At 40.0% G+C, this 18,744-nt stretch overlaps 1 pseudogene across 1 annotated transcript in view; it reads right to left on the bottom strand.

Moving 5' to 3' along the window:
* Window positions 1-408: 408 nt before the first annotated feature.
* LOC308341585 overlaps window positions 409-18,744 on the bottom strand; it is an 80,238-nt pseudogene continuing 61,902 nt past the window's right edge. Inside the window, exon 4 of the transcript in view lies at window positions 409-584. The product of the transcript in view is annotated as an uncharacterized misc_RNA (transcript). The remainder of the gene's footprint in view (window positions 585-18,744) is intronic.

Here is an 18,744-nt window from a genome sequence, read left to right as displayed (position 1 = left end):
TATGCAAAGTGTGTTAACCAACAACTCTTCATTGGTAAGGCTTCCAGTCAGCAGTAGGCTGTTAGTAGTTCATTTGGGGGGCAGTCAAAATTTATACAGGGACTTTTGACTGTATAGGGATCAGATCCCCTCATTTTTCAAGGGTCAGCTGTAATAAAGTAAGATGCTTGTCCTTATGCCTGGAATCAGTGTTCAACTATGCGGAGATATCTATAATTAAAAGTATCTTCCCGCAAGACCTGCTCTTCCTTTTGAGTTTCTTATTTCAATGGATGACCTTCTACCGCTTGCCTGCATGATAACTGACCAGGACACTTTGGGTCCTTACTGATCAGGTTCCTGCTGCTTCATGCCATTCCTCTCAATCCACCTTGGTTTGGCTGAGTCAGGAAAAGTACCTCAGTGATGTCAGACACATGCTTCTTTCTTCATCTTTTCCAACTGCTGTGGCCCACGTGGAGGAGCAGCTCGTAATGCATCTTCATTTAGCTGAAGTTTTACTTCCTCTATAGAAACTTCCGAAACTACCTTCCCATCAGCACCACGCTCAATTTGATGTTTCTTTTCTATTTCTCCACTGTTTGCTACATAATTATTATTACGTTTGTCCACTGTGTTGAAATTTTTAGTCTACATCACTGTCTCTGTCTTTAGACTGAATTTCTTCAAGGTGGGCTCATTACTTAAGCACTAAGACGGAGTAAGCCCTTTATAAATGTTTGAGGAGTGAATAAATTATCACAGTTTAAAGGAAAAGATACTAAGGCAGAAACACCAGATGGGGCCAACACAATTGTCTGGGCAAGAATCCATGAAGGGCTAAAGTAGGTAATGGTCATGGGGTTAGTAGGATGAGAATAAATTACAGAGGAACAGCTATAAGCTGGGCAACTAGCTGAATGTTGGAAGAGAGGGAGGAGTCAAAGATAATAACTGGGTTTCTTTTTTTTTTTTTTTAAGATTTTATTTATTTATTTGACAGAGATCACAAGTAGGCAGAGAGGCAGACAGAGAGGAAGTGAACTAGGCTCCCTGGTGAGCAGAGAGCCTGATGCGGGGCTTGATTCCCGGACCCTGAGATCATGACCTGAGCCGAAGGCAGAGGCTTTAACCCACTGAGACACCCAGGTGCCCCTGAGTTTCTTATTTGGTACAATGGCTCAATTATGGGACCACTGACCAAGAGAAAGAACACAGAAAGTTTCTGGGAAAGATAAAGGATTCTGTCTTATAACTTGAGATTTGAAATAGCTATGATATAATCCAATTGTGACATTCCAGTAGGTAGTTGAAAATATGGATAAGGAGTGACAATGGGACATCTCTTAGAAATTTGGATATTGGTGTATAGGCAGCAGTTAAAGCCATGGTTATGGGTGAGTGAATGGTGTTGAGTATATCAAATACTTTCTGTTCTTTCTCAGATACAAGTAGGATTGCATTTCCTGGCTTCCTTGTAGTTGGGATGAGCCTCCTGACACATTCTGTCATGAATTGTGAGCATAGCATTTAATTGCTGATGCAAGACCTTCCAGAACTCTTTTTGCTCTTTGCCATGGCAATCAACAATGTTCCAGAGAATATATGCTCTGTAATTCTTGGTCTTAGAGGGAGGATGATGCAGAAAAGAGTCCCATTCACCTCATGATGGTTATTTAAAGCTAATGAGAAGTCAACACTGGTTGTTTTAGGCAACTGAGATTTGAAGGGTTTGTTACCAGAACAGATCTTTGTCATTTCTGACTGATGGAAATGAGAAGAATCAAATCTTGAGAACATTAATGTGTTCATTAGACAATTTTGCATGTAAGAAAGACCCAGAGACCACCTCCATTAAAAGGGTGAAAACAAAAGTGTTTATATGGATATATGAGTAGTTATTAGGAACCAAGGCCCCTCTAGCAGCTGTCCTCTTCTTTCTTCCCATTGGATCTCAATTTTTTTCTCTACCTCTTTGGTCTGTCCTCACACTACTGACTACTAATTAATTCTTTTCTCATACTTTCATCCACATTTCAGAGGATCACAGTCCAGTTGCAAGATCCCTTATCTCTAAGCCTCATCATTGGCTGCCAGCCAGTCTGTAGTCATGCTGCTTGTGTGTCAGGCACCCATCCTGACACAAACAGTGCTGCCCTACACAGAACACCACCCAGTTCTCTTGAACATGGGAGCTCTGGTCAGGGCAATGCAGACTATAACAAGAATTTCCATTCCTGCCTGCTACAATTTATTTTTCACAGAATCGCTGAAGCTATGTTTTACAAATGGAAATTAGGTACGTCTTAACTTACAAACACTCCAACGTGCCACCCCTAGCCTAAAACCTTTCTGTTGCGTTAACAAAAACACCCCAGCTCCTTGCCAAGTCTATAAAGCCCTTTATGATCTAGCTTCTGCCAACCAGTCCTACCTCATCTCCTACCACCCTCCCTCCAGCCACACTGGCCTCCTGTCTCTCTCTTGGATAAGCCAAACTGGTTTCTACCTCAGGATGTCTGCACTTCGCCCTTGCCAATCTCCCTTGTCGGAATACTCTTCCTTTAGCTTTTAGAAAGTTTATTATTCTTTCCTTCCTTCTCATTAATTTCAAATTTTACTGTCATAGATAGAGTCTACACTGAAGTCATGGTACTCCTTTACTTAATTTGTATCTACAATCTGAAATGTGTATAGTTACCGCTTTACTGTCTTCCCTAGGGAGACCAAAAGCACCATGAAAATGGTCATCTTTTCTGTCTTGGGGTCCTCTGTAGTTCCTAGTTTCTAGCACATTAAATTTTTTACGTGAATAAAGGGGGTGGTAGGTAGTGCGCTCGTGACTAGTTGTTTTCTGCTAGTCCTCCGTCTGGGTTCATTCTCTGCTTTCCCCTGCCCTGCTATGTGTCTCCGGAGGCTGCGCTTTAGAGTTTGCATTTCCCGGCCTCCTCCATCCTCTGGCTTTCCAGTTAGGTTTGGCCAAGGAAAAGCAGCAGAAGATGACAGAGGATAGAAGGAGTAAGAAGTAGGGCATTTACCTCTGCCCAACCCAGCTTCACTGTGGTTTTGGCAGTAACTGAATTCTTCCATGACCAAAGCTCCTTTATCAAGTTTCCAGGTCCATCCTGGCTCTGGTAATGGTTTCTTGACGCTTCACCACCCTTATAATCCTCCCTTGATTAGACTGTTTACTATGGCTTCTGTTGCCCACTGGGACCCTGACTGATAGCTGAAAGGGTCAAAGGCTGATCAGTTCAGTACAGCTAACACCTGAGTTCACACAGCTTAGCCAAGGCTGCACAGAGAAAGTGATGGAACCAGGTTTTAAAATCGAAGTTCAGGGGGGCGCCTGGGTGGCTCAGTGGGTTGGGCCTCTGCCTTCGGCTCAGGTCATGATCTCAGGGTCCTGGGATCCAGCCCTGCATCGGGCTTTCTGCTCAGCGGGGAGCCTGCTTCCCCCCCCCTCTCTGCCTGCCTCTCTGCCTACTTGTGATCTCTGTCTGTCAAATAAATAAATAAAATATTTTTAAAAAATTGAAGTTCAGGTTTTATGAAAGATCAGGAGAAATTATACTGGAAGTCCAAGGAAGAGAGAATATTAAGAAGGAAGAAAGGGTCAGCAGTGCCCAATGTTGCAAAGGGTTCAAGGAAAAAGAAGGACCAATAAGTGTCTCTTAGATAATGTTTTAAAAGTAGCCACCATGGTGATTCCTGGGTGGCTCAGTCAGTTAAGCATCCGACTTTTGGTTTCTGCTCAGGATGTGATCTCAGAGTCTTGGGATCCAGTCTCATTTCCAGCTCCCCACTCAGTGCCAAGTCTGCTTGTCCTTCTCTCTCTCTGCTCCATCCTCCCCCCCACACTGTCTCTCCCTCTCTCGATCTCTTTCTCTTTCAAATAAATAAGAAAATAAAATCTAAAAAAAAAAAAAAAATAGCCGCTAAGACATTAAGCAAAGGTACTTTCAATGAAAGGCAAATTGTAAAGGTTTTCGAGTAAATGAAAGGTGAGTATAGCAGAGTCTAAATAGCTCTTTTGATATTCCTGAACAGAAGGAAAGGAAGAAAAGGGTGACAGCTAGGAGGTAATGGCAGGTGAGGAAGATGGGGAGATTGTGTGATGTTCTAGCATGTTCACAAGTTGAGATAAGGAAGCCTGGGGAGAAAAAAGGATTGAGAAACAGTAAAAGAAGTGATGAAGCCAGGTTCCCAGTGATATGGGAGGGGGGTGGGATTAAGATCTAGGGAAAGGATTAGATGCAGGGAGGCAATGCTTTCTCTGAGGTTTAAAGGAATGATGAGGAATGAATACAAATTTGCCAGTGCTGATTTCTAATTGTAATGGAGTCTGTCATTGGGGGTTTATTTGAAGAGATGCAGATTGTTTTTCTCTTCCCCTTTGATAGCCTAGGGCATGATTTCCATGAATTTCCATGATCACAAATAATTTCCCTGATTTATCTTCTCAGCTCTTTAGGTGTCATTCATACAGTGGGTACATTTTTCTAGCCTCCTTGATATGGAGGCTCCTTGCCACTGTGTTGGTCATTTGAACTCCTTACTTTGTTAATATCTGTGAGGAGAGGGAAGGAGGTAGAAGAGGGAATCCAATCAAACATTATTAATAACATTTAAAAGCAAAATGGTAAGATGCTATTAAAAAGTAATTCAATGGTAGATTACAAACTCTAAATTATTTTATAATTACAGATTTCACAATATTTCACAGTATTACCTTCACTTAAATTTAAGTATATCCATAATGATAAGTACATTTTGATATGTGGGTATTGAAATTCATAGTTAAAATTAATTTGCTGAGATTTATTGTTATTCATGCAAATTGTTTCTCATCCACAATTCCAAGTCTTTACACGAGTGTACTGTCTTTACCTTTCTCTGCCTCATATTTACATCTTTGAGTGGTAGGTTTCGGGGAGATTTTAGGGTTCTGGGATCAAAATTAGAATGTGTAATGGAATTTTGTAATGGAGTTTAAATACAGAGTTTAAAATAGAATTTTAGAATTTTGTAATAGAGTTTCAGAAGGCTTGAATTCACTTCATGATCTCTGTGCCACATGAACACACATGCCAGGCATCCTTCAGTGACGACTCCTGCAGCCAAAGGATGTGAAAGTGTAAGCAATGCATCGAATAGCGGAATCAGAACAGTGCTCTTCTTCAGGAAGCTCTCCAGCTAGCAAGGCAAATACCTTGAATACTACTTTTAGAGCACTTCACAAAAGACAAGTGCCTTCTTTATTTCAGACTTGCTTAAGATATATAATTTAAATGAGTGTCTGGACCCTGTGTGAAGTTGCTATTTCAGTGTTAGCAACTAATTCTTTCTGAGTGATATATATTTAACTTATTTGTTCAACAGAAGCATAGTGGGGGTATATACCCTCGCTAGCTGCCTTGAGAATATAAAGATGAAGGACATTCATTTCCTGCCTTCAGGAAGTACAGTCTAATTGTGAAGAAGGGAACATTAACTCAATTAGAAAGCATGGGTAATGGGTACATCAGAGTGGTGTCAAGGGGTTTGAGATGGCAAGGGTAAGGTAGATGATTCCCGATGGCTGGCCATTTCCCACAAGTATTCATCATTCTGTTCCGGGCTTTCCTTAATCCCAAGAGCTAACTGTGAATGTAACCAGTCTTCTTCTATAATTCCTTTTGTCTGTCATTACAGTTGTGATGGGAAATGCTATAATCTTTTCCAGCCTTGATCTGCCATCATTTTGCTTACACACCTGTCTGTCCTTTACCAAGTATACATTGTCATGAGGAGTATATCTCCAGCTTCCCTCTCCTCTTACAATGCTCTTCAATACATATTTGATTCGGAAGAAGTGAGTCTTGATGGAGGTGGCAGGTAAAAATTAGCAGAAAAAGAGGAAGCACCCACTCATGTCAGCTAAATAATTGTTTAGCTAATTATCACTCAGAGTAAGAAAATAGGAAATCACAGACTGATCTTACAGTTACAACTTCCAGTCTAGAACAATCAGAAGATTTGGTGTTTCTAATTTCAAGTATTTTCAATTCTGTGAAAACAGTTTATCAAGGTTCAGTCAGAAAACTGTTGTTCATTCTTGATGGTGGGGGAAAATGCCAAGCCTTGCCGTTATTATGATTCTGTTACTATACAAGTAGATGTATACACAAAGTTTTGCCAAGTCTAGCCACTACATTAATTAACACCACCTAGGATATTAGGGATACAAATGAGTGTAAAATATGATGTCTAAAGTTTTGCAGACCTGTACCCCTGAAACAAATAATATATTATATTTTAATAAATAAATAGATAAATAAAAATAGTGGCAACAACAAAAAAAAAAGAAAGAAAAATGAAAATTCAGAATATCCTATTGCCAATGATCCTTGTTTCCCAGTATATAAAAAATGATCAGAGACTGATATTATTTCTGTAGACTAAATCTACTATTTTTAGGCAAACATACACAGAATTTTATGATTTATTAAATACTTGTGGCTTTTCAGTTGTTCTTGTAAGTGAAGACTTATGAAGAAAATATGATTAGAGACTATTTCTAAGATTTGGATTTGTATCAAGATCATTTTCATCTATTAAGTATGAGTTCAGGAGGAAAGGCATACTCTGTTGACCTCCAGGCAGAAAGTGACCCATCTGGCTGATTTTCTTATGCCTCATCTCTTCACGTCATTCTCTCTCAAATCTGTCCTCCCATTTCAAGAGTAAGAAGAGAGCAGTCTCCCTTGGAAGAGGAGGATTCTTCTTCAGTTAAAAGAAAGGAATTAAAACAACAAACAGGAGGTGTAGACAGGCTTGCTTGTTAAATCACCAAATAAGGTCTTATTCAGTAATTACTTATTGGGAACATCTGTGATTCCAGCATCTTGAAGGGCATGCTGAGGGTAGGACTCTGCCCCCACAGGTCCATCTTGCAGCGGGAGAGGCATAAACAATTGTAGCGTGGAATGTTAGGTACAAGGACAGCCCAGAGGAAGGAGTGGCTAAATCTGTCTGAGTATCAGAGAAGTTCTGCAGCAGAGGTGATATTTGAGCTGGATGTTGAAGGATGAGTATACACTTATTTATATCCTGCTTATTCCAAAAGGATTTAAGGGACCAGATCATCGAGGAGTAGAATAGCATTTCAGACAGGGGAAGTGTCAAAGCACTGAAGTGTGAAAGGGCACGATATGCTTGGGAAGTCATGGGAAGATCTGAGGGCAGATGATGCACAGAGTAAACGTGGTTGAACCTGGGGGAAGGGAGACAGATAGCATAACCATTGCGTCAATCTCTAGCAGTGGTTTGCAAACTTGAGCATGCATCTGAATCCCCTGGAGGCTTTTAAAAGCCCAGATCCCTGGACCCCACCCCCAGAGATTTTTGAGTCTGCAGATTTGGGGTGAGAGGGCAAAAATTTACATTTGTTACAAATTTCCTACTGATGTTGATGCAGCTGGTCCTGGGACCACACTTTCAGAACCATTTTTTAAGAGTTTGGATTTTATCCTATAAATCAGTTAGGACCTGAAATTTGTGAAGCTTAAGAAAGAAAGAATCAGATTTGGATTTAGAAGATTTACTGGCAGCTGTGAGGAGAATGAGGGAGGGAAACCACTTGGTAGATTATATCTCGTGTCCAAGAGACAAAGTAAATGGGCCTCGACGCATTTATGGAAAGATGAAATACACTTGAGAATGTCTAGAGGCATAATCAAGATTACTTGGAATGATTGAGAACATTAAAATATGTAACCAAAATACTATAACATTTATGTATTCAAAGAATCTCATGCTACCAAAATCTTTAAAATAGGGTCTAACAAATTCAGATGACTTTCTTGCCTGTGTCATGTGTGATGCCTTTATAGCTAAAGAGAGAGAGAAGACTTGGTCATGGTCATTCTGCAGGCAGTCACTCTGCAAAATGTGTGGTGTGAAGGCCACTCATGTATAGTCAGGCCTTCCTAAGGCAGCATCATCTAGGGGTGTTGTTTACCTACTGTGCCCACTCAGAACATCACAACTTTAGCTGCAAGTATTAGTTGTAGCCTTTCCAACCTCAATATACTCTTAATAACTATAGGGGTTCCCCCAAATACATTAAGACTTTGTAGATACAACATGGAGGATAAATTGCAACTGGCTGAAACCATTAAATAGAAAGAGAAGTATAGATGAGTAACTTGATCCTAAATTGAACCTGTAATAACACTCAGTGAAATTTTGATCTTACCTTCAAGTTTCGCTTTGCAACTGAGTCCTTAGCCAAGTGTGCCTGAGGAGCCATCTCTGTTCTGTTCTCTCTTTGTTGTTGTTCTTAAAGTGCCAGGTGCTACTGACCCTTTTCTTGTGTTTTGTGCTGTTCTTTCCTCTTACAAAGCTGTTGAAATGGTCACTTCCTTGTACAAAGCCTTTTTTTTTTTTTTTATCTTTTTGCAGTTTCTAAATGTTTCCATCAATGTAATCTCTGCCAATGACATTTCTAAAGAGGTTGCTTTGTTCAGTTCTCATTGCCAAATACTTATAACAACCCATAAGCTTCTCTTTGTTCTTTGCAGCCCATTAACCTAATATATCTTTTGCACTGGACTCCAGCCTCTGTGTGTGCTGCCCCCCTTGCTGGTGATGAGGCAGGAGCAGGAGGGGAAGGAAAGAATGGAGTGGGGTGGGAGTAAGGTGTCATATTTTGCTTCTTTTGAACTAGAAGAATAACTTTCAGATTGGGTGTAAACTGAAAACAGATCTCTCCCTTGGACAGAAATGTTACCCTTTCTTTAACAATATTAAACATAATCTTCGGCTGTAGCCTTTCAGGAACTTTTCTAATTGGCTCTTTTATGCTCACAAATCATGGGGGAAACAAACCAAAAAAAGCTTCATAGTCATTGGTGAGATTAGAGGGGTTCATATGTTACTCCTCACCACCTAAATTCTGAACTGAGAGAGATGTGAGTCAGGAAAAAGAAGTCAAAACTTTAATTCTATTATTGATAGGATTGATGGGGAATCTGTCTTAGAGTGAAAGGCGGTAATGATGAACTGCTGCCAATCTAGTCCTCGGAACAGCCCACTAGAGGGAAAGTTGGAATCTGTTGCACGGACACATTAACCTAACCCATTGGCTATCACCCTCCCCCCAGGTAATTCCTTCCACTACCATGTGGAAGAGCACAGGGGTGGAGGGCAAAAAGTCCAGATAAATACTCTTTCATGGAAACCAGGGATTGAATTACTCAAGACTGGTATATTTTCTAATAAAGTTTTAGTGATAGTTCTAAGAAAATACTAATGACTAACCACACAGTGTCTAACAAGTGACCTCTGAACAGTGTCAAAATAATCTCTCCCTTTAAGATAATTAAAGCCAAAGACATTAGGTATTTTTAAAAAATCAGGGAAGTTACTCATCGACGAATGAAGATGACAAATGGCATAATTATATGTATAACTTGTGACAATTCCACCAAGGATCATTTAATTTAAAAATCGATGATTTGGAGAGTTAAAACTTTTGGTTTTGGTTTTTGTTTTTTTTTTAAGTTGTCACATGCTGTTAGTTATTCCTACTCCATTCCTCCACCTTTCACCAGTGTTAAAAGTTCTATCTGGGTATGTGGCTATCCCACTAGAGTAATCCAACCTCCCTTGCAGCTGGGAGTAGCCAAGTAAATAAGTTCTCAGCAACAGAACGGCAGAGAAAAAGCAATACATGCAACTCCAGTCTCATTGCTTAAAGGAAATGCCTTTCTCTCCACTTTCTTTCCCCTTCTTGGGCTAAGATACTGAGACGACAGAGATCAATGGCATCAGGGACCTTTAATGACCTAATGAACCTGAGCCTTTCTACTAGCCTAGACCGGCCAGACTATAAGATGAGAGAGAAATAAAATTCTGCCCTTTTTAGGCCACTATGTGTTTTGAGTCTCTTTTTAATGTCAGCTTAACATTTGTACCAACTAGTACAAATATTTATGCCTATTTCTGACATTGTTAAAATATTCAGTAGGAAAAAATGGGCACAATTAGCTGTTTAGTGGGTTGAACAGAGGCACCCAAAAGATAGGTCTATCCAGAACCTATGAATGTAGGCTTATTTTGAAAAAAGAGTGTTTGAAGATGTAACAGACAACACATGTCCTTATAAGAGACAGAGAAGAGGAAAATACAGAGGAGAGGGAGGCCATGTGAAGAGACGGAGGGATTCAAGGGATGTATCTGTAAGCCAGAGAACTCCTAGAGCGGCCAGAAGCTGAAAAAGGCAAGGAAGGATTCTCTCCTTTCACAGGGATGACGCAGCCTATACCTGTGAAGGAATAAATTTATCTTCTTCTTAAGCCACCCAGCTTGTGGTAGTTTGTTACAGCAGCTCTAGGAAATGAACACAGCTATCTCATAAAATTTGATAATGAAGATGAAGAAGGACATGGAGAAATTAAAAAGTCATTTCTTGTTTTGTTGTGAAATGCTCAAAAGGAGCATAGAGCAGTAATGAAAGTGGTTCATTCACTCATTTGTAAGACACATTGGGGCACCTGGGTGGCTCACTTGGTTAAGCATCCAGCTCTTGATCTCAGCTCAGGTGTTGATCTCCGGGGCCTGAGTTCTTGCCCCATGTTGCTCCACACTGGGCATGGAGCCTACTTTAAAAAAAAAAAAAGTAGGGACACCTGGATGGCTCAGTTGGTTAATAGTCTGCCTTGACTAGGATCATGATCCCGGAGTCCCAGGACTGAGTCCCAAATTAGGCTCCTTGCTCAGTGGTCTCTGCTTCTCCCTCTGTCCCTCTCCCCTCTCATACCCTTGCTCCCTCTTTCTCTCTCTCTCTCAAATAAAGAAACAAAATCTTAAAAAAAAAGATTTTATTTATTTATTTGAGAGAGAGAGAGAATTAGAGAGAGAGAGAGAGAGAGAGCATGAGAGGAGAGAGGTCAGTGGGAGAAGCAGACTCCCTGCCAAGCAGGGAGCCCGATGTGGGACTCAATCCTGGGACTCCAGGATCATGACCTGAGCCGAAGGCAGTCTCGCTTAACCCACTGAGCCACCCGGGTGCCCAATAAATAAAATCTTTAAAAAAAAACAAAGACACCTTCTGATTGCTTGAGGTATGTTAGCCACCAAAAGGTGCAGGGTGTATAAAAACAAAAGAGACATCAGGGCACCTGGGTGGCTCAGTGGGTTAAGCCTCTGCCTTCGGCTCGGATCATAATCTCAGCGTCCTGGGATCAAGCCTCGCATTGGACTCTCTGCTCAGCATAGAGCCTGCCCACGCCCCCCGCCCCGCCTCTCTGCCTGCCTCTCTCCTACTTGTGAGTTCTCTATCTGTCAAATAAATAAATTAAAAAATCTTAAAATAAAAAAAAAAAAAGAGGGCGCCTGGGTGGCTCAGTCAATTAAGCATCTGCCTTTGGCTCAGGTCATGATCCCAGGATCGTGGGATTGAGTCCCGCATGGGGCGGGAAAGTAGTAATTTATTTGCAATATAAGATATCAACTTTATTCTACCTATGGAAATAGGTAGGAGGAGATTGCTGTGGGGTCTCAATCATTCATGCTTAAGTGAACACAGCTGGGCCCGAAGTTGTTTTCCAGGATCCGATGGAGAAGCTGGAGTATCCCTTCTGAGGAGTCACTACTAAGGAACTAAGGAAAATAAAATCTTTAAAAAAATAATAATAATAATGAGAGACATGGTCCCAACCATCAAAGGTTCATAGTCTCCTTGGAAAAGATATATGAACATGGTCAGCACTGTTTGATTCATTTAAAAAAGAAGCTAAATGGAAAAAAAAAAAAAAACTTTATGTCACAATTTTAGGCTACTTGGCAATGAGAGAACCTCCCATAAAGTTGTTGGACAAATAAGTTTGACCATTGAAGAATATCAGATACTCAGTGTGTTGCACAGTGATCATTCTATTTGGGAAATAGGACAGAAACTGTAATAAAAATGGTTCCTTGTATTTCTAAAGCTTTCACTGTATAGACGTTAGGATTATTATGGATCTGGACTTCTGGTTTTGTATCTTTATTAACTTACAAGTAAGTTGACGAAATAACACACCATTCTAACCAGTAAACATCTCCAGTTTAGAATGTTTTAAACCTACCTGTCTGTCTATTTATTATGGAGCCACCACACCCAACAAGGAGCCCAACGTGGGGCTCAAACTCATGACCCTGAGATCGAGAACTGAGCCAAGATCAAGAGTCAGAATTCAAATAACTGAGCCACCCAAGCGCCTCTAAAAATCTACTTAGCAATTTTTTCTAGAGTAAAGAGAATTGTTCGTAATTCCTCCTCTATATCCCCAGTTTATGAAATACACTTTTTTGTATTTGGCAGCCCCATAAATCAGGGATTTATTTCAAAATTATGTCCAAAACAACAAAAATTGCTGTTATGATCACATAGAAAGAATGCATTGAGTATTATTCCTTGGAGTGCTTTTAGACTTTGAGAAGTGCAAGATTCTCCCACACATAGATACTACTAAACAATATGGAGTCTATAGTCCAAGTCACCTCTTAATTTTATCTGGGAACCAGAGATCCCTACTAGATCCTTTTATTGGAAGGGACTTCTTCCTTAATTACTCCCACTGTCTTCAACATGGCATAGATAATGTGAAAATCAGATTCTATCCTCTCCCCTGGTATTTTAATGTTTCATATCATTTTTTAATTTTGATTCATTTCTTATTTTCACTCAATGCTGAACTTGTATAATATTTCCTTTTATACTAGCCAGTCTTCTCTAGGACCCACAAAATGAGGATTTACTGTATAGGAAACATATACCGAAAATAAGTATGCATAAAAATGCTGGAAGGAAATACACCAAAAATGCTCTCCTTTGGGTGTTGAATTAATGAATGAGGGGGTTTTTCTGTATTTTTTTTTTAAAGATTTTATTTATTTTTTCTTTTTGGCAGAGAGAGACACAGCAAGAGGGGGAACACAGCAGGGGGAGTGGGAGAGAAAGAAGCAAGCGTCCTGCCGAGTATGGAGCCTGATGCAGGACTTGATCCTAGGACTCTGGAATCATGACCGGAGTTGAAGGCAGACACTTAACGACTGAGCCACCCAGTCACCCCAATGAATGAGTTTTTTAAATCTCCTTAGTGCTTTCTATCCTAAGCTTCTACAATCCTAAGCTTCTACAAATTTAATGGATTTTGATATTTGTTTATTTGCAATTTAAGATATCAGCTTATTCTACATATGGAAATAGGTAGGAGGAGATTGCAGTGGGGTCTCAATCTCTCATGCTCAAGTGAACACAGCTGGGCCTGAAGTTGTTTTCCAGGATCTGATAGAGAAGCTGGAGTAACTCTTCTGAGGAGTCGCTACTAAGGAATCTCTGCCTCCACAGGCTTGCAGGGCAACAGCAGTGCTGAGCTCTTCTCACCCATCCACCAGGCATGCAAGTAAACAGAAACCAACCTTCTAAACATTTGACTTAGTCCAAATTCATTTTTTTAAAAGATTTTATTTATTTACTTGACAGAGAGAGATCACAAGTAGGCAGAGAGACAGACAGAGAGAGAGAGGGGAGGAAGCAGGCTGCCTGCTGAGCAGAGAGCCCGATGAGGGACTCGATCCCAGGGCCCTGGGATCATGACCTGAGCTGAAGGCAGAGGCTTAACCCACTGAGCCACCCAGGGGCCCCCCAAATTCATTTTAAGAAATATGTACGGGGCACCTGGGTGGCTCAGTGGGTTAAAGCCTCTGTCTTCAGCTCGGGTCATGATCCCAGGGTCCTGGAATTGAGCCCCCCATCGGGCTCTCTGCTCAGCGGGGAGCCTGTTTCCTCCTCTCTCTGTCCCTCTCTGCCTACTTGTGATCTCTATCTGTCAAATAAATAAATAAAAATCTTAAAAAAAAAAAAAGAAATATTTACAATGATATTGAGAAACTGTGGTCCGAAAGGAAAACAAAAACAAAAACAAATGACATTGCTGATATATTCAAGTTTAACTTAAGTTTTAAAAAAGGTAATAAAGTTACATTCTCATTTAAGTACCTAGGTATATACTATAATCCTAGAATACCATATGGTGGTTACTAATTTATTAGGTTGAGACTTGGAATATATTTGTATATATTTGTAGATGCCTAGCATTTTAATGAGGTGTTTTTTTTTTTTTGCCACTAAATTCTATAAACAGCTTATCTCAGTAGTATTGGTTTTGGTAATATGTTTGATAAACTGATAACTGGTGGTAGAAGGTAACATGAAATCCCTGGTTCTATGAAATTAAAGTGGCCAGGAGCACTTTTTCATTTTAAACAGCTACTCAGGTAAAGGGCAAACAACAAAATCAGTTTTGTGTTGATATTGCTGTTTCTTCACTCTGTCTGAATAAGATTTTTCTTAGACTCACAGCCATTTCACTTCCTGGGGTGAATCTTCTTTCATATTTTTTCACCCAAGTTTTCATATGGATGTTTTCAAATAAAATAAAAGTGGAAAAAATATGAAACCAGTAATATTGCTTTCTGAGCATTCAGTGTCAACCTCAAAACACAAAAAAGAAAAAACCAAATGAGACAACAAATAAAGTTGTCCTGTGGTTTTGTTTTGTTGGTAAAGATTTTACTAACTTATTTGAGAGAAACAGCATGAGCAGGGGGAGGGGCCGAGGGAGAGGGAGAAGCGGACTCCCCACTTACACGAGGCTCCGTCCCAGGACCCTGAGATCATGACCTGAACTGAAGGCAGATGCTTAAACAACTGAGCCACCCAGCACTCCAAGTTGTCCTCTGTTTTTAAGACTTAAAACATTCACTTATAAAAACACGGATATTCTAAGACAAATAGAAAAATATTTCCCCTGGTGAAATAGTATTTGCTGTTATAGGATATATAGTTAAATCAAAAGAGAAATAAGGGCAAGCGTAGACAAATACTAAAGAGAAAACTTCATTGTGCAAATGTTCTCAGAAATAAACTTGGAAAAACATACCTCCCTGAGTAGAAATATTTCAGCTGAGTTTGTGGAAAGGTGTTATCTGTTGAAGTCAGCAGAAATCATGCCTTCATACAATTCTGGCTAGAATATGGTTTTTTAATGATTGCTGAAGTCTGATAGAAAGGTCTATATAATTTCTTGAGTTCTTGTTTCCATGTTCAGCTTTTCTGCAAATTAACATTTTAAGATACCAATTTCCTAAAAATGAGGGGATGATCGTTATTTCAGATGTAAACAATCAGCTACACTCTTTTCTTTTGCAGACCCGCCTTGCATATTATGTGACCGTTTATGTGTTAGCCTAACACCAGCTAGCCTCGTCATGTTTTAGTCATGTCTGTACAAATATTTCATCTGTCCGTCACGGATCAACCCACTAGTAAACTGTGCTTATTTGAAATCTTCTGTTTTTTAACCTAATGACTTATCTAACTGACTTTTGAGGTCTGTTAAAGAACAAAAATAATTAAGAATTGAAAACAACCCATATTGTCACAAATAAAGGAAATGTGTTATAAGGAATAAACTGAAGCAGTTTTAGCTCATCAGATTTGATGGAGACCATCTGCTTTGGTTGCCTGCATCTATTGCCTTCTTGAGATTATTTATCCGCAGATGATGCCTTAGAGCCTCAGCTCAATGCCAGAGCAGCTCTGATCATGACTTAAAACAATATGAATCAAGCTGGCTTTTTTATTTTTTTTTTGGTCCAAAGAGTTGTTCAGCAAGCATAGCAATGTACCAGTCAGAATACAGAAGAGAAATACAGCCTGGAGATGCAAAATTTAGGAGGCACCAGCATTTTAATAGTTAGTAAAACCTTGGAAGTGGGTGTGATCGTCTAGGAAAAGGGAGTAGAACAATCTCTATCAGTTGTTCAAAATCCTGAATAAACACAACTCCTTCCCCTCAACCTCACTGAGTATCATGGCCTCAAATATCCACATTGTTCCAGCTTTGGATTTGTGATCTATATTATAAAACTAATAATTTTGCATAATTTTCAAATTACTATAAAATTTAATATGCCCTTCCAGATTATACATGCAAAACCCTTGATGAATAAGGAAAGCTGCTAGGTGAGCATGCTAACTCAACCAAGGGGGTGGCCGTGGCTCCTATCTGCCTCCCAGGCTTGATAGGAACAGCAGATGAGACCATTTGGGTGGAGATCCTTGAGACTCGGGATACAAAAGTCAGAACTTCTAGGATGCTCTTGCAAGCAGCAGATAATATCTGCTTCTAAACATATGTGCAATGGGAAGTCTTGAGCATTTGCTTTTGGAAGCTCGAACATGGCATATTAAGGTGTTAGTAGTTGTGTTCATCGCATAATTTCAACAATGTGGCTGCAACGTGACCTACAGTAGATGTGACTTTATTACCAGTATTCAAATTATTTGTGTTTCTCTGGATGTTTGATAGCTTTCAAATTCCAAACCCAGCAAAGCAGATGAACAGGTGTGGGTCATACCATGGGTAGCCTTTTTTCAGTGTGGGCAGGCTTAGGTTCACCGTAAAGATTTTGTGGAATTCCATGGTCTTGTTTGTAAATGTTTTATTACTCTGTCTACCCTCTTGTTGGGACCTTTCCTGACACCAATACCAGTAAAATGTATTCTGCAAACAAAAATAGCATTTTTTACTCCTAAATCAATTTTTCTTGCTTACATTGTTTAGAAATTTGAATGAGTTCAGGATACTATTTAATGATGTTTTGCCAGAAAATACCAAGAGTGTCCCTGAAATTGCCTCAAATAATTATATCCTCCCCAATGCTTCTGAGAGGTATACTCGCATAAAGTAAAATTCAAGGGCAAAAATAACCAAACAACAGTAAAAAATTTTATTAGTTGGAAATTTGGCTTCAAGCCACCATACAAAGCTCTAGTAAACTGGGCTGAACACATGAAAGGTTTCTTTTTCTTGAGCCTGGTTGGCCTAAATAGCCTCAGGCTATAGCAGGCTCTTGGGATTGCTGTCTCTTACTTTTTAGCTTCAAAGGCAGCCTTAAGACTTCAGTGAGCACTAATGGAAATGGAGGGAAACCCAAAGAGGACCCTATTAGCTCTCCTGTGTGTTGCAAATGTAGGGAGAGGATAATCCCTCTTTGCCTCTCACACCACTCTGCTCTGTTCTGCCAGCAAGCCAAATGGAAGAAACAGAGGCCTGCATAACCTGTAGCCACTGGAAAGCTTTGACTCGAAAAAAGCAGCTTAATCAGCATCCTCTGGTCTTGCTAATGCAATCAACCCTCCTCCTCTATCCCTGAAGTAGCGAAGAATGTGAATGTGGAATGATGTTCTATACCTAAGGAAGAACAAAACTATTTCAAGTAGTTGAGTACATTTCCTTAGAAAAGGCAATGTGTTGTTGCCTTCTTGTTTTCTGTTAGATAGATCTTTGGTAAAAAGAGGCACTTTTGGGACCCCCCAAGTCTGGGAAAAATAAATCAGCCATCTTCTGATTCCTTGGGGACCAGTGTAACACACACACACACACACACACACACACACACACACACACACACGCATTCTTTACACGAAGTCTCTGGCATTAACCCAGAGCCCTAGGGAGCAAGGCTGAGTCATAGAGCTCTACAAGGACTCTTTTTGTCCCCTTGGCCTAAAGCCTAGATAAAAAGAAAGCAAAGAGGCCCCTTTGACTTCTCTGCCCCAGGCCTACACCCAAATTTTTGCTTTAAGAGTCTTGCTACTTTATTAATAGTAAGAAGGGAGGAAAGACAAGTTTAAAAAAAAAAGAGCACCAAGGGTAAAAGAGTCTTTTTCTCTTACACCTAGATCTGATCTTACCTGAGTTACTAAGTCCTAGACCACTCAACACTGAGATGTGTGTTTTGGGGGTCATCTTAATACAAAAATCATTTAAAAGGACACACTCTGTATGAGACAAAGAGCAGTGGAATTGAGATAACCTCAGAACCCTAAAGATGCCCAAGTCAGAGCTATTTACTTACCTGCAAATCTCTTTGAAGCCTTTAGCTAATGGCTGACTGGCTTTGCTTCTTCATTGTATGTTCCCTCAGCTTCTCTTGAGATGCTCACCAAATTTTGTTATTCTTCAGCGGCCATCTTTTCTTCTACTGAAAGCTTCTCAAGGGCCAAGACACGTTTGTCTTATTCTCTAGTGCTTAGTAGGCACTCAGTAGTTTTTTTTCCCTTATTGAATGATATTTCATTATGCCTTTGACTATAACTTTTATTCAGAGCAGCATTAAGGAGGGTATTTCAGGTGAAGGTTTCTTCATCTCCCCCAAAGCATAGAGTGTGTAGCCAACCTTAACTCTAGAAGTATTACCATTTGCATAACTGATGACATTGGGAAAATTAAATCTCATATCAATATATGTTTTGTTCATCACTAACTCTTCACACTGGGTTTTATGTGTCTGTAACCCCATGACCATCCTCCTTTCATAGGTCTCTTACAATTTCTCTATAATAATTTGCATTTCAGCTGGACTAAAAAGTATGGGAGGGCAGATCATCTGGTTTGGTCACTGCTGGATTCCTAGCACCCATCACCTGGCCTAGCCTATATTTAATAAGCATCTGTTAAATGGATGAACAAAACATTCAGGAATCTCTTCTCTAGACACTCTTTTCTAGACACTGATCATTAACTGTACTTTACTCTTGGGATCACCTCCACGTTTTCAGTCACAGACTAATGTGAACACTACCTACTACTGGAGTCACCGCAGCCATTCCTGTTCAGGATGGTTTTAGACTCATGCTTCAACCATCTTATATTTCATTACAAAGAT

The sequence above is a fragment of the Martes martes genome (assembly GCF_963455335.1).
Source record: "Martes martes genome assembly, chromosome: 4".
Lineage (NCBI taxonomy): Eukaryota > Metazoa > Chordata > Mammalia > Carnivora > Mustelidae > Martes > Martes martes.
Note: the sequence above shows the minus strand (reverse complement) of the source record. Positions and strands in the feature narration are given on the sequence as shown.